This window comes from Etheostoma cragini, chromosome 1 (genome assembly GCF_013103735.1).
Source record: "Etheostoma cragini isolate CJK2018 chromosome 1, CSU_Ecrag_1.0, whole genome shotgun sequence".
Lineage (NCBI taxonomy): Eukaryota > Metazoa > Chordata > Actinopteri > Perciformes > Percidae > Etheostoma > Etheostoma cragini.
In genome coordinates, this window is record NC_048407.1 from 7,497,898 (window position 1) to 7,515,317 (window position 17,420).

Genomic DNA, 17,420 nt, shown 5'->3' on the forward strand with positions numbered 1-17,420 from the left:
AATAAATAAGGCGTGGATGGACTCTGTTCTGAATCAGAATGCAATCAGTTCATTTACCTTTACACATTCTCAAACTCATCCTCTCCAAGGAGTGCACCAGCAGTTAAATTGTTCGGAGGAAGTTCATGCAGCAACTGGCAGAGAGGAGTTTATAGAGCCAAGATGGTAATTTTGAAATGGCAGCGGCGCACGGTTCAAGCAATGCTGCACACCACATCAGACACCAAAACAGAGGCAGTGCGAGGATATTGCAAATAGGTATTTATAATAAGACGTTATAGAGTTTGGAATCGGGTTGACAAAACGCAATTTCAGTGGGGCGGCCGTGGCTCAGCGGTAGAGCGGTTGTTTCCCAATTGAAAGGTTGTTGGTTCAATTCCTGTATTATGTTAAAGTTCTTTGAGTAGATGTTAAGACTAGACAAGCGCTATATAAAATACAGCACATTCCGTAGTTATAGCATCAAGGCACTACTTTAAAGGCTTCCTATCTGCATTTTATTGCTAGAAATATAATTTTTACCAAAAAAACACGCAGAAGATATGTAGTAAATTTAATTTCAAGTGCAATAACTTTGCTATATATCACTTCATGTTCCTTTAACCTTAACTCTCAACCATCCCCTAACTCACACACATACACTCAGCCAGTGGTTGGGGAGTTGTGTGTAATTCAAAAGTGCTTTCAAAGCTAGAGGGGTACTGTTGTGTCTAATGAGACTTGACATGAGGTGACAAAGCAAAGCAGTCAGAGCAGATAACAGGATGTCAAATTAGGGCCAAGAAGAAGAAGAAAGCTACGTGGATCCACCTGCAAATAACTTATGTTGTGAGATGTGTTCACAGCAAGTGTTGTAATCCAAAATAGTGTAGCACAAATAAACACACCTGAAAATACTTATATCTGTCTTTTTCCAATAACCCAAAGTTATTCCCTAAAACATATCCAAAAATAAATAGAAATTGTCCTTCCTGCACAGCTTAAATGTGCATCTTTTATGCTTTCACTGTACGGTTCGCTCAACCAGTCATGATGTGGGTGCAAACACTAAACACACCCAGCTGGTTTTGCCCATTGCAGTTCCAATAATGCTTTATTCAAACAAGATGACTGCATCTTCAAAAAGGATAGACAAAAAACTGTGCATTACTACTTTCAAAGTAAGAAGGACAAAAAGAAGAATATGGAGCCACAGATCCTGGGAAGCTATAGATAGTCAATTGTCAATAGATAGATAGATAGATGGATAGATAGATATTTATTTATCCAAAGAAACGGAAAATTACGGTGTTACAGCAGCAAGTACATTAGTCACACAACACAGAATATAAATATAAATGAGATACTAGGAAAAAATACACATACATACAGTATACATGAAATAATAATATTAATAATAATAGGAATAAAATGCAAGAACAAATATTTAAATATATACAGGATGGGGAAAAAAAGTGTGCAACCGCTAAATAATGTGCTAAATTTATGCTAAATTTATGCTAAAATATAAATGAACCAATAGTGCAGGTTGTCCTTAGTGCAATATTGTGTCTAAAAGTCTCATCTACTACCCAGCGATGACATGTTAAAGAGTTTTATTGCCTGTGGTAGGAAGGATTTCCAGTAGCGGTCGGTGCGTCATCGAAGCTGTCGGAGCCTCTTTGAGAAGCTGCTCCTCTGTTGGACCAGTGTGGGGTTGAGAGGGTGGTCAGGGTTATCCATGATAGATAACAAATTGTTCAGTGACCTCCTCTCCACCACAGCTTCAAATGTGTCCTGTTTGCCGCCGATCACGGAGCCAGCCTTCCTCATCAGTTTGTTTGTGTTGCTGGCTCCGATGCTGCTTCCCCAGCAGATGGCAAACAGAGAACAGAGCGCTGGCCACAACAGACTGGTAGAACATCTCCAACATTCTGCGGTACACATTGAAGGATCTCAGCTTCCTCAGGAAATAGAGTCTGCTCATCCCCTTCTTGTAAACAGCAGCGCTGTTGACCAACAGTAGACAGATGTTGACATCTGCTTGGCAGTAGTTAATTGAAAAGCCTGGAATTATACTCAAATGTAACTTGCATTTATACATATAGTTTATCTTAGAATAGAGCTACTTATTAAACATATCATCAAAGGAGAATGTTGATTTTTCTGAACAATCACAATTGCTTCTAATTAAAAAAAAATGTTTAGGGCAAGGTGGAGGCTAGGGGTGTGGCCTTGACCAACTGCCACTTTGCTCGTTTGAAACCATGATGTCTCTCTCTCATGGGCGGGCCAAATTCTCTGGGCGGGCAAAGCAGAGAAAGGGGAGGTAACCCTGCCCCTTATGACCTCATAATGTGCAAGATTCCAGCTTGGCTCATCTGAGCATTAATTTTTTCAAAGGCAGATTAGAATGCAAAGGGCTCGGTTTACACCTGTCGCCATTTCTAGCCACTGGGGGACCATAGGCAGGCTGAGGGAATTCATATTGTTATGAAGTGACATTTTCATGCCATGGGGCCTTTAATTTTAATTAGCACTGGTTGTGAATTGTGCATTGCAGATGTGTCCAATGTGAACCTTATTTTTAGGGATAACAGGCTGCACGAATACCATCAAAAGAAAAGTCCCTGTACCTCGATGACAAAAAAGGTTGAGCCAAGCAATGGATAAGATAAGATAACCCTTTTGTATGCAACCCATATCCAACCTATAACTCCAGCCATTTCCTTCTTGAATAGGGGTCTGGGAGGAGTATTCTTTAAAGTCTTTTTTACCTAATTTCTTCCTCTTTTTTTCTTCTTTTCTTTCTTTATTCCTTTGTTGGTTATATATTCTTGTCTGTTGACTATGTGTTGAGGATGTCAGAAACGTTGATAAAAGGGGTTGGTGATATACTGTAATGAATGGGGACACAAATAAAGTTGAAGTTGAGAGTCACTGCCAAGCGTCCACTAATAAAGGCTGTGAGATTTGGCTTGGGCCGAGAGGACACTGTGTTGACTTTTTGAATGTACAAACTGTAGTGACGAGACATAACACAAAGACAGGACACAAACTGTCCAACAGATGATACACCAGGTGAATCACATGAGGGCGAGATGACAATCACAAAGGTGGGAAACACAAGACAGGTAGTAAAACTAGAGACAAGACAACACATAGAAAACCAGACTACCAAAATAAAACAGGAAACAGAACATACAGAAACTCACAAGTGAACAAAAGACAGAAACTACAACACAAGACCAGGGAGGAAACTAGGACACAAACCCGAGGACACAAGACAGAACCAAAAAACAGAGGAGGAACGGAAACAAAGCAATATACCAAAATCATAACAATTAACACTATGAAGGTACTAAACCCGACATAAGTTACAGTATTAAAGACCAATTTGACACAATGTTCTAACATTCAGCAATTTTACTTGCTTAAGTTTCAATTTTAGTTCTAATTTCTGCCATGAAATTACAATCTTCTTCTCTGGGGACTACCAACGTTAAACTTAACAACTGCACCCCTACTCTCCCTCTGACAGATTAGGCAAAGGCGGGAGTCTGACACAACCACATCCGATTGGCCAAAACTATGTTTCTGTTAACTCTTTCCTTGACGTAGTTACAGGACAGACACACAGGATATTAAACCAGTTTCAACCCCTTTTAACCTGTAATTGTCTATCCTCTTTCACTAACATTCAAGTTTGCAACTTTAACTTCATGAAATTTAGATGGTCTAAAATGATAAATTGCCAATGGTAGTTACACATGCAAGTTACAGCAGTAAAACCTTTTTCATTTTCATTAAGGTTTAGCTGTGCCCGACCGGGCTCCATGGCAAACCTGGCCACCAGGCGCTCGCTGACGGGCCCGCCGTCTGGTCCTAGCTCCAGACAGGGTCCCCGGGCCTCCTCCGGGCAGGGTCACTACCTCTCTACCTCGGTTTTTCATGGGGTTTTAGAACCATTCTTTGTCTGGCCCTTCACCTGGGACCACTTTGCCATGGGAGACTCTACTAGGGGAACACAGCTCCAAACAACACAGCCCTCAGGTTCATAGGGACACACAAACCTCTCCACCACGATAAGGTGATGATTCTCCGGAGAGGAAGAATACATTTATGTACATTGTAAAATTCAATATAAAAACTATGAAAGAAAAATAAGGGCAACGACCTTTTAAACATTTAAAATGAATATCACCCAGTTGTTGCCTACTGAGTTTGTTCTAACTGTGTGCAGTGTGTGTGCTTTTTTCCCACACTGACACAGGTGAAAGACTTGACAATGTGTGTGTGTGTGTGTGTGTTTTGGGTGAATATGGCATGAGATGATCACAGAGATTTGAAAGTAGACCGAAGCCACAGTCATGTTAACAAGGTCTACATGTACCGAGCAGCATGGTGGGCTGTCTAATGAAAAGCAGACCAGTGTGTGTGTTTGAGAGAGTGTGTGTGTGTTTGTGTGTGTGTGCTGGTTGAGCTGCATATCTTAGTGAGAAAGTGTTACACTATAATGCGTATTATTTCCCATTAAACACGAGGCGCTTCCTGTTTACAGACTTCATAGCAACAAGACACTTTGAGGAGCTGCTGCCATCATGTCCAGGGTTACACTGATGATTTAAAAGTTGTTATCTATTAATGTGAGGAAATACACTTCCATTATTTGATAGAAGATAAATGCATGATAGAAAATATATACAACCAGTATCTTTAAAAAAAAAAAGCTGGACTTTCATCCTTAATTAATATGTTAACCACTAGCATTAACATTAAAGTCCCCCTTTACCTAATCTGCATTTTGTTTCCTATATCAACACATTTGAACTACATTCGCTTTGACCTTTCTTCTGCAAAGCCACAGATACGGATCTTAAAATGTCCTTAATGTCACTCCACACATCCTTTAAAAACAAACTTTGGGTTCAGTGTCTTGCTCAAATAACTTTTATTTGACCATATGGCCTTAGCACTAAACAAAATGTTTTATTTTTAGTTTAAGGAATTGGAAAAAAGATTAAACGATACCTAACCCAATTCTTGGTCCTCCACACAATAATTAGACACCAGTCCTATAAAGCAAATGATTAAATAGGAGAAATGTTTTCCAAGTCTGACATCTGACATTTTTTGTTTTGTTTTTAATGTCGTGATATAGTTCTTAAATTTCCTTTATAATGGTTTCAACAATGTCTTTAAAAGTCTTAAATTTGACTTGGTGAAACCTTCAGAAACCCTGTTTTTGCAGAATCATGTACATAAAAGGCTAAACCTGATAAGAACATGCTGACTAGGAAGCTTGAACTGTCCAGTGATTTCTCTTGTTTATTGGCAAGAACAGGAGGAAGGGGAATACATGAGTTTCCCTCCCCAGGTAACTTTACCTGTCCCTGAGGAGGGAGCTCTTCTCCTTCCCTGCCCTTTCACCACACACTAGCTTTTCCATTAGTTGCAGCAATAGTCCTCCAGCATGGTTTCTGCCATTTGTTGGCCCTTTTATTGTGATACCTACTTAAAATATAAAAGTGAACAGAGCCTTCAATGAGACATCTGAAAACTGAATTCTGGTTTTATGTGTCAATGCAGCACACCACCACCCATTAGACATGCCATTCATACTCTCTCCATTTCTCTCTTCCTTTCTCTTTGACCCCAGCTTGCTCCATCTGTGCAGGTATCTGAAAAAGGGAGAGAGTAAAGGTAGGGCGGAACATGAATGGTTGACATGCTTGGGACCAGAACAATGAGTGGAGTCAGGAAATCAAAGGCTTGAATACAGGGAACCAGGTCAGGGGAGGACTCTTGTCCTCCAGAAACATCATGTCATTGTCATGTACTGGCGATCCGTGGGCTTTGCATTGGGTGGCCATATAAAACGGGCCAATGAGTTGGCAAAGTACTGTTCATCTCAGCAACTAAAGAAAGCCTGTTTATTTGGAAAAGGCAATGTTTCCTATACCCTTAGAATTGTATTATTCATAACTATGTGCTAATCTGTTTTAATCTGTAAGACATTTCAGGAAATTTTATTCCTGATGAAATTTGACTCGTAAAGTGGAATCAAATAAAGTATTTATAAAAAAACAAAAACATTGTGTGTGTGTATGTGTTAGTGAATGTGAGTGTGTGTGTTTAGGTCAATTATTGCTTTCACAGAGCAGCTATGTGCACCAGATCGTCCTGACTACTTCCTCTGGCTGATTACTGACCAGACACAGGCTCAACTGCCATGTGTTTGCTTGTGTGTGCGTGTGTGTGCATGCATGTGTATGTGCGTGTGCATGTGTGTGTGTGATCAGGGGCGAGACTTTTTAAGGCCTGAGGCTATTCACAGTGCCACGGCAGGCTGACATCAGTTTCAAATGTGTGCATGTGTGTGTTCCATCATCTCGGCCTCCCCCTCCAGCCCTTTTCTTCCTTAGCCTCTGTGCAACTCTTCCTCTGCTCAACCACTTGACCACATAAAAAAAAGACGAAACAATCCATGCAAATTGGTGGAAACAATCTATGTGTGTGATTTGTCTATTCTGTGTTTGAGTTTACCTTACAGTACACATCTTAAGGTCTCAGCATGGTCTCTGCACTAAACCATGCACCGTCACATCTGGGACTATGAGCTCACTGTCCACAACAACCACTGTGTACATATGTGCGCATGTCTCGCTTGTGGGAGTTACCACTCTGAACAAATCTACAGCAACCACACAAAAAGGCCTCCCTTAAAGTCAACGTAAGCAACAAAAGTTGCACATGGTTTCTAATTGTTAAAACTTTCACAATGACTGCATGTTCAGTAGGGATGAGCGAGTACAGCATTATCTGTATCTGTATCTGTTTACTACATGAACTATCTGTATCTGTATCTGTACTCGGACTGGGGAGGGCCTAACCAGAAAGTGGACATAATTTAAGCCGGAAGTGGTTCAAGTTGTCTTGAAATGGGCGGGGCTTTAAAGGGGTGATAGAATGGTTGTATAGAGTATATCACGCTGTTCATTGAGGTCCGCTGATAGGGTACGTAACATTTGTTGGGCTGAAAATGTTGCTTTTGCTGTTCTTTTGGCCCTCATACCACCCTGCTAAATTGACCTGGCTTGAGAGGTGTTCTGCCTTATATGGTCTGCTCATGAATATTTAAATAAGCTGTGCGCTGATTGGTTGATGTGCAACGAGCTTTGCTGCGGATGACAGAGCAACAGAAGAAGATTGAGACTTTGGCTGTTGAGCGCTATCTGTTTGAGCCTGAATCAGAGGAAGGATCTGATGCAGAGGAGCAACCTGCCAGGAGATTGGAAATGACTCCTTCAGACTGGTAAGTTTGGTCATTTAGAATTTTCAACACATAGCCCAACATTAGCCGTTCATTGTTATACTAGTGTAATACTCACACTTCAGTGTTGTAGCCTAAAAATAACTTTTTATTAGGCATGTTTTTAGTATTGTAAGCAACATAAGTTAATTTGCACACGGACAAATATTATACAAGTTGTACACTCGCAGTTTCAGTCAAGATGTCCAGTTGGCTGGAAAGTTAGTGGCCAGTTCATAGAGCTGCTCACAACAAAAGTCTGTTTGATTGTGATTGAGTTACGTACATTATTTAACACGTAGTAGTAATATCTTATCTCACAACAGGACGTCCATTTAGCTGGACAGGAGACTATTTCTGTTCATTTTGCATGCTACGTCTAAAGTATTATTACTACTCTAGCCTGTGTCAGCAGGTCAACTGTTATCTTGTGAGTATTATCCTGCTGATTAGATCATCCGAATTTGAGATTATTACCTTCTTAACATGTAGTAATGTGTAAAATTACAACTACTGTGCATCCATCTTACCTTGGCAGGTGTTCTTGTGGAAACTGTGCACAAATGCCCCAGGAGAGAGAAAATATATGTTGCAAATAAACACCTCAGGTAACTAAAACTAGATACATTAACTCAAGCTACTTTATGCTTTCTGCTCATTCAACATTATGAAATAACAACAAGCTTATTATTTGTTTTTACAGGTCATGAAAAGAATGACTCAGATTCCTGAGGAGATAACCTGTATGACTCACCATCCTGGCCTTCATCCGGTGTGCCTCAATATATATTCTTTGCTAAATGCAATGACTATTTACAGAGTTGACCATGGCCAGTTGAGAATCAGAGGGATGTAAAGGTGAGGCCAATTTGATACCACTGTTAGCAGTTCTGTAAAAATACCCATTGATTATTGGTTCAGCGTTATTACAAAAACACAGTATTATCAAGACAACAAAATGAAAAACTTAATTTAGTTTCAAAACAATCCTCCTTACTCTGAAATCTAAAAGACAAAAGAATGTGATTGTCCACTACACCCTGTTCTCTTTGCAGGCAGAACAGACACATGGCCTATAGGACTTGGTGAGCTGGTACTGGGTTTTTCTTGGTAGAAGTGTCTGTGTCGTGATCCCCTCTTGTGTCGTGCTGCGTTTACGGAGGGAGTTTCTGGATGCTTCAGGGCCGTGTGTCGGGTTGGGTGCCTGTCGAGCTTAGCACACAGGTCCGGGGGCACAGGAATCTGCCGGACTGCTTCCAGATAAGGAAGGGGGTCATGGATGATCTCCTCAAACACCAGTCTCATCAGGTCTAAGACATGGCCTGTTGTGTGTAAAAAGTAATTTTTAGCACCTATACCATTGCACATTTGGATTTGTTGTTTGTAGTGTGTGAAAGGTTATTTTTTGCGCCTATACCATGCAAATTTTTATTTTTGGTTGTAATAAAAAAAAAAAGTAAACTTACAAATTGTTGGCTCTGTTTTCACTTCTTTGACGGTGTAACCTCCCCTTTTGGCCTTTGGGAACAGACATCTGTACATTAGTTTCCCCTTGGCCGTCTTCCGTTGTGTCTGCAAGATACAACCTGAAACAAAAAACATAAATTTTGTAACATAACTCTATTACCTTTTACATACACCAAGCAAAAATACTCCAGTTAACTCACAGCAAAACCAGTTGCTAAACCTCTAAGCTGTGCCAAAACTGTACTCTAAACAGTGCTGTTACAAGTGCCTTACAGTTGGAGCAGCATAAAACTGAAATGATTTACATTTAGACGGCCGGTGTAGACCATTGCTCATGTCTCACTCCTTCACTGAACAAAACCAGTTTCTGCGGACAATTTGTCCCCCATTCACATGTGCCTTTTCTAAAGACTTGTTTTGTTGAATGACAAAGTTCATAGGAGGTGTATATACCTGCAAGAGGCATCTTCAACACACAATCTGGCATTTAGTCATACCTGTTGTATACAAACACATTCCTACCTATTGTCAAAATTATTTTCACCAGCCTCCCACACAAAAAGAATGCAATTGATTAAGATTAGACCAATCAGTAATAATCCAGATGAATAGTTCTATTCCTACTATAAATAGTTCACTATATGTTGTGAATGGCTCACATATTTGATAAAAGTCACTCACTCATCATGGTAACATTGTTAGATAACACTGCTCTGCTAAATGCTACCCAGTCACAATGCTACAAAAACACCATAAGACTATTAGTTCTCCTAATACAGCCATGGGCGTGACAAAGCTACAGGTTTTGAGATCCTGACGTCATCTTTTAGCTTTGTTGGGATTCGCTCGTTTTCAGCGGCAGTTTCAAAATGTGAGATTTTCAGAGGAAAGGCATGTCGATGGGATTTTGAGTTCCTATGTATGTCCTATTTACCCACTGAACTGTCGTTATTCGCATATGACAAGGTGAAATTGGTTTTGCATTCTATCACCCCTTTAACCAGTATTTTATTTAAGATGCTGTTTCTCAGATCTGCATTGACTTTAATGAAGCCAGCTGACGGTTAAAAAAAAAAAAATATCTTCGACGGCAGACACAACGCGACGCGAGTCGCATACAAACAAAGCAGCAGCATGTCCGAAACCCCACGTTTGCCAGAAATCTACTGGTTACTATGTAAGTACTACAAACCGAAGTTAAAAACAAACTTGACGCTAAAGAAACCCTAAACGTTAACGGAACAAACCCGCGGACCTGGTTGAGAGAGAGAGAGGGAAAGAGAGAGAGAGAGAGAGAAAGCGCTGTTCTCCGTGTTCTGTGTGTGTGTGTGTGTGTGAATGAGCCGAGCGTGTGTGTGTGTGTGTGTGTGTGTGTGTGTGGGGGGGCGCTGTGACTATCACAGAACGCTGCGCGGTCAGCTGAGAATTTTATTCAATCCGAGAACAGATATTGACTCGTATTACTCGTATAATACTTGTACTCGGCAAAAGTGCAATATCCGTACCGGATACTCGTGTTAGCCGATTACTCGGCTCATCCCTAATGTTCACAACACATCCTTCTACTTGCTCCTTCAGGCTGCATTCACATAGCTAGTGGTAGCTCCACTTTGCTGCAGATTAGTTTGGCGGCGGGAGTGTCACTGAAACAGCCCATTTTTAGTGACGTACTGTTGTGTTATTTAACCTCCCAATGTAGCACAATTAGACTTATATATTTTGCAATTATTCTTTTGCGTCAGATTGTTTTTATGAAATCAAAAGTGTTGATGCTTGAAGGCAGCTTCATTTCACAAAGAGGGGGAGAATAAATAAAGAAGGGACTGTGCTTTGTGCTGGAGCTTATTGCAGGAAAAAAACAGCTGTTCAACAATCTCCTGGGCAGTTCAGTGCTTGTGTTTTGTGTTTTAAAATGTTCATATGACAACGATAGAGGCAGTGATGTTTCCTGTTTCCTGTCCATGATGCTCTCTACTATATTTGGTGAAGATTTGCTTATAGGGAGCGCTATAATCAACGTTTGTTGGTTTTGTCTAAAAACCCAATGCTTTTAAATGGGAAATTCATTCAACAGTTCATAATATAACTAGTAGACACATACTGTCTTTTGGAGCTGAAAGCTAACAGTTGCCCATTCTGCTGATGTCTTTGTTGTCATCCTAGCCCTTACAGAAGGTGTTGTATCCAGCCTTGAAGCCCAGAGTTTTTTGGGGTCATTGTTCAATTAATTTGTACTGTTACATGCAAGGTTGATACACTGTGTCAGAAATTAAACTAATTTTTCCTTTACTTGAATTATAATGTTCAATATGTTTATTTTTCCACTGGATGACTCCAAATATATAGAACAAGGCAACACAAATGCTTGAGTGGCATTGCTGTGTGTGGCATGTCATTATACAATATGTGAGATTCATGTTCCGTTTTATTTTTTATTCATTTGTCTTTATGGTCCTACAACCTTTTAACATTAGAGCTGCACTTTATCCAGAGGTGAATTCCATCTGGTTGGAACGTGTTGCATAAGCGACTCCTTCTTATGTCCACGTTCTTCTGTTGTTAATCTAACTATGCAGCGATGCCGGAGTGGTTTAGAGCCCCACAACTTTTCTGCACTTCGCAGGACACTGTCAAACGCGCTGTTACGCAGAGACACTGAGGGACACTGTCAAACGCGCTGTAACAGAACTGTGACAGAACGCTGGAGATCGTGCGCAAAGCAGGGGACATAATCAGAAGGCATGAGGCTCGCAGCAGCGATCAGATTTCGTATCTATTCGTACTATCTGTCCTAACTGCGGTGACTTTATTTGACACATTCCACTGCTGTGCAACTTCAATAAAGTGTCCCGCGCATGTCTTAGCCTAATGTCAGTCAGAGCATGTGAATGCAACGACCACTTTTCATCTTATAATGCACTGTAACTCCGAGATAATTATGATTACACATTGAGTCCATTAGTCCCCAGTAAGAGCAACAGCGCGCACATGTTGTAGCGTGGTCGCTTTTGCAGTCCTCTCCTTTTCAAACAACTCGTGTATTGTTGTGATGGTGTGTGTTGAGGTGTCGCGTTAACTTGCCCAGCCCTAATATATATATATATATATATATATATATATATATATATATATATATACACACACACAGATATACATATACATACATATACATCAAATGTCTTGTGGACACCTACTTGGGTGTGCCACAATAGCACAACATAAAACACAGCATTTTCAGCAGAGTTTAGGTGCTGTATATAATATGGTCCATTAGTGAAGTAGCATTGATGTGATTGATTTGAGGTGGGGGGGGGGGGGGAAGGGAGATACATTTTGTCCCCACTGGGGATAAATTAAATTTAGCAGAGGCAGGGATATGATGACCAGAAGGGGGGAAATCCCCTGCAATTAACATATTTAATGACAATTAATCTCATGATTGTCTATAGTTAAGTCGCTATTAATCGCTAATTAATTACACATTTTTATTTTTCTGTTCTAAATGTGCTTTTAAAGCGATACGTTTTTATAGTTCATATCAACATGGGAGCAGACACTTTTGCTTGCTTAAGGCAAATTACTGCAACAATCCAAAACAATGACCAATACTGTGCAGAATATTTTTTCAAAATAACCTAAAATGTACCATTTATTCTTGTCTTAAAATTAAGTTTATTTTAGGAGATAAAATCTCATTTCTTTTTAACAGCCTGTAATTATCAGACGATGGCTGCACTGTTACAGCTGCCACCGTGATTCTCTGAATGAGTTGATGGTATATCCCATTATATGGTCAAGCTATGTTTGAGACTGAGAATATGACCACAGATACTGTTAAATTGAAGATCTTGTAAAAACCATCTGATTCTGGGCGGCCAGATAGCTCATTAGAAGAGCCTCCCTATCCTGTTGCAGACTTATTAGAGCTGTGTCATCAGCATATTTGATAAAGTGCCCTTTTTTATAAAGGGGCTAGTGCACGAATTTGTGTACAGAATAAATAGTAAAGGAGATAGAAGACATCCTCAATTGGCTACCCTACATAGCTAAAGCTAAAAGATAGCATGGCTAGCTTGACATAGAAAGGATGTCATGTCTGCCAGATTTAATATTACATATCCACAGCCTGGCTCTCGCTGCATACCAACGAACTAGATCATTTTTCTTCCAACAAATGTTGACGAAATTGCAAATCTAATCTTCCCTTGAAATCCCCCCCACCCCCTTTATTTTGTGTTTAACAAAGCTTTAGTTAAGTGTGTGAATAAAGCTTTATACAAAACTATGGGAGTGAACATGAATCTAAAGATCTCCAGTTGATCTAAGTTGATAAAGAACCAGCATCAAGGTATTCACTCAGCATGTACACTGCTAATCCCTCTGTATTATCGTGGCTTTGTGTGTATATGTGTGTGTTTTGGTCTGTCTGTCTGTGTTGTGGTTGTTTCTTCTCAATTAAAATGTGATTCTAAAGTCTGCAACATGACGAGTATATGGTAGTACATTGACAACAAAAGCAAGCACAAGACAAAATCTGCAAATCAACATATGAGAGCTCACAGGGTTAATCAGAGCAGAGTTGGATATCAGCGTGCAATCCAGATCACGCATATGCGTTTATGAGTCTGCTCACTCTTTTTTATCCAGCTGTTTCTGCTTCTGAGCACTTGAGATCGGAAAAGGTTTGCTTGCCAACCACTTTGACTAACAAGCTGCAACAAGACACAGCCACATCAGTATGTCAGGTCTTTTTCAAAGGTAACATCTACAAAAGTCATCTTTTGAAGATTTCTAATGCTCTGTGAGAGCGATGGGTAACCATATAAAGGAACATGTGATTTAAATAACTTGTTAGAAATTTTAAGGATGATTTTCATTTGCACTACTTCCACCTAAAAATATGCAAAAATTGTCTGATGTTACTATTTCTTATACAAGTTACACAACATAGGTAGGGTAGGAATTTAGCCCGAATAGCATTACTAATCTTGAAACCTATTTTTGTTATACTATGCTATTACTGTAATAACATTAACATTGTGGGAAAGGGGGTCGGTCTCCTGATTTCGTAGGATATCATACGTTTTGATGTGCATTAGGCCTGCACGATTTAATGTTATAAATCGCGATCTCGATTAACCCTGTTCACGACTTTGGTTCAGAAATGATCAAACACCACCATTGTGTCAGTTTGAACCCTGTACATTTCCTGGTTATTTATTTCAAATACAGGTACTATGGTATTACTGGTGGATTACAATGAGAGCATACAGTAGTTACACCGGTATCTGATTCACTTTTCAGATGGTATCTTGCTACCTTTGTTTCTACCTCTAGGCAAACTCTTTTCCTCCCACCTCCAGCTAGTTAGCTTTATTTCTAGTTCCAGGCTAACTTGTTTCCTTCCACCTCCAGCTAATTAGCTTTGTTTCTAGTTTCAAGCTAACTCTTTTCCTCCCACCCCCAGCTAGCTAGCTTTTTTTCTAGCTCCAGGCTAACTTTTTCCTCCAACCTTCAGCTAGCTAGCTTTATTTCTAGCTCCAGGCAAACTTGTTTCCTCCCACCTCCAGCTAACTAGCTTCGCTTCTAGCTCCAGGCTAACTCTTTTCCTCCCACCTCCAGCTAGCGAGCTGTGCTCTGCTCCTGTCGGCTAATCTTGTCAGCTCATCCTTCTGTTTCTTCCGGTCTCAGATTCTCCTAGTGTCAATGTCAAATTTCCTCACAGCTTCTTCACCCGAGTTTTTCTCTGCATACTTTAAACTTAAACTTACTTTTGTTTTGTTGTTGAAAAGTCCGTCATTCTCCGCTGTTACATCCAATGTAGCTGCTGTCATCTGTTGGCACTTGTACAATATTACGCACTACACTCGGCTGAGTAACACACCGAGTACAACCGAACAAATTAAAAAACAGTAGGACAATACGTTACATGAGGACCGTAATCCAGAAAAACAAAGTCTGGAAAAAGCATGAATATATTGTTGAATCTGTTAAATTAAAGTGGTAGAAATGTAAATTATGATAAACTTGAATGCACATTATATGAAAGGCATTTAGGAGATTACACACACAAATTCTTCCGCGGCTCAAATTTGTTTTGTGCTCTCTGAAATCTTTTGTCGTCAATATACTTCCAACCTGGTTGTGCTCTGTGTGCAAGAGAGTGTGTTTTTGTTTTTTTCATGCTTATGTGTCATGCGTTTGTGTGTGCGTTTTTCACAGTGCTTTGTGTGGACGTGCATGTCCTTCTTGACAGTTTGCTGTTCCATTTTAGACCACTTCTGACTCCTTTTTCCTTTAGAGAAAACATTCTGCCTCTTTGAAACTGATTTGAAAGGATGTGTTGTTGTTTTTTGGGTGCCACCAATATATGTATGATACAGTACATGTTACAATATATGATACAGTAATGATAGCTACCAATATCTTTGTTATGTATCTAATGTCTACTGTCGCACTGTTGCTTGCTCTGGAGGAGACTACTAGAACTGTTGGGTCCTTGTAAATTCTGGAGTGTGGTCTATCTGTATAGTGTCTTGAGATAACTCTTGTTATGAATTGATACTATAAATAAAATTGAATTGAAATGAATTGTATATCTCTAGATATATTTATATTTGTACTTTGTCAGCATTTTCATACTTAAAGTAAGTTTAAGTTTAAAGTTTATTAAATATGTAACTAAAGTTTCTTTGATAGGACTTTGACTACAAAAAAACTTCCTTGAGCCTACAAATAGAATATCTAATAACATAATTATCACAACAAACCATTCTGTATGTACAGTGAGGAAAATTAGTATTTGAACACCCAGCTCTAATTTGCAAGTTCTCCCACTTAGACATCATGGCGGGGTCTGAAATTGTCATCGTAGGTGCATGTCCACTGTGAGACACATAATCTAAAAAACAATATCCAGAAATCACAATGTATGATTTTTTAACTATTTATTTGTATGATACAGCTGCAAATAAGTATTTGAACCCCTGAGAAAATCAATGTTAATATTTGGTACAGTAGCCTTTGTTTGCAATTCCAGAGGTCTAACGTTTCCTGTAGTTTTTCACCAGGTTTGCACACACTGCAGAAGGGATTTTGGCCAACTCCTCCACACAGATCTTCTCTAGATCAGTCAGGTTTCTGGGCTGTTGCTGAAAACATGGAGTTTGAGCACCCACCAAAGATTCTCTATTGGGTTTAGGTCTGGAGACTTGCTAGGCCACGCCTGAACCTTGATATGCTTCTTACAGATCCACTCCTTGGTTAGCCTGGCTGTGTGCTTTGGGTAATTGTCACGTTGGAAGACCCAGCCTCAACCCATCTTCAATGCTCTAACTGAGGGAAGTAGGTTGTTCCCCAAAATCTTGCAATACAAGGCCCCGGTCATCCTCTCCTTAATACAGTGCAGTCGACCTGTCCCATGTGCAGAAAAACACCCCCAAAGCATGATGCTACCACCCCCATGCTTCACAGTAGGGATGGTGTTCTTGGGATGGTACTCATCATTCTTCTTCCTCCAAACACGGTTAGTGGAATTATGACCAAAAAGTTCTATTTTGGTCTCATTTGACCACATGACTTTCTCCCATGACTCCTCTGGATCCTCCAAATGGTCATTGGCAAACTTAAGACGGGCCTTGATATGTGCTGGTTTAAGCAGGGGAACCTTCCATTCCATATATGATTTCAAACCAGTATATTAGTATATTACCAACAGTAACCCTGGAAACGGTGGTCCCAGCTCTTTTCAGGTCATTGACCAGCTCCTCCCGTGTAGCTCTGGGCTGATTTCTCACCTTTCTTAGGATCGTCGAGACCCCACAAGGGGAGATCTTGCATGGAGCCCCAGTCCGAGGGAGATTGACAGTCATGGTTAGCTTCTTCCATTTTCTAATGATTGTTGGAACGTTTTTCACCAAGCTGCTTGGCAATTTCCCCGTAGCCCTTTCCAAACTTGTGGAGTTGTAAAATTTTGTCTCTGGTGTCTTTGTACAGCTCTTTGGTCTTGGCCATGTTAGTAGTTGGATTCTTACTGATTGTATGGTCTGGACAGGTGTCTTTATGCAGCTAACGACCTCAAACAGGTACATCTAATTTAGGAAAATAAATGGAGTGGAGGTGGACATTTTGAAGGCAGACTTACAAGTCTTTGAGGGTCAGAATTGTAGTTGATAGACTACTTCAATACTTATTTGCAGCTGTATCATACAAATAAATAGTTAAAAAATCATGCATTGTGACTTCTGGATTTTTTTATGATTGTGTCTCTCACATGAGTTACTATTGACATGTAAAAAACCCATATGCTCCCCCACTTTAAATATAGAAAGTAGGTAATAAAGTTGAAAACTGGAAACATTATGTTTATTTGTTATTGATGTGTCTTAAGACCAGAGTGTGATGGAAACAAAGTAGTTTGTATGAAATATCGTCTAAAGGCAAAAGCGTTTTCAGCCATTCTAAATGACCACAATCAAGGAAGGGGCTCAAAGGTTTGAGGCCGAGTCAAGACTCAGGCCAGGACTGAAAAAAAAACTCTTAATGCATTACAGTATCAAGACAATCATTTTGGGTTATTTGTTGATATAAAAGCCCAAACAGCGTCTCAACACCCAGACAGACATGTATTTTCAGAGAACATGAAAGTTTGCTTAAACAACAA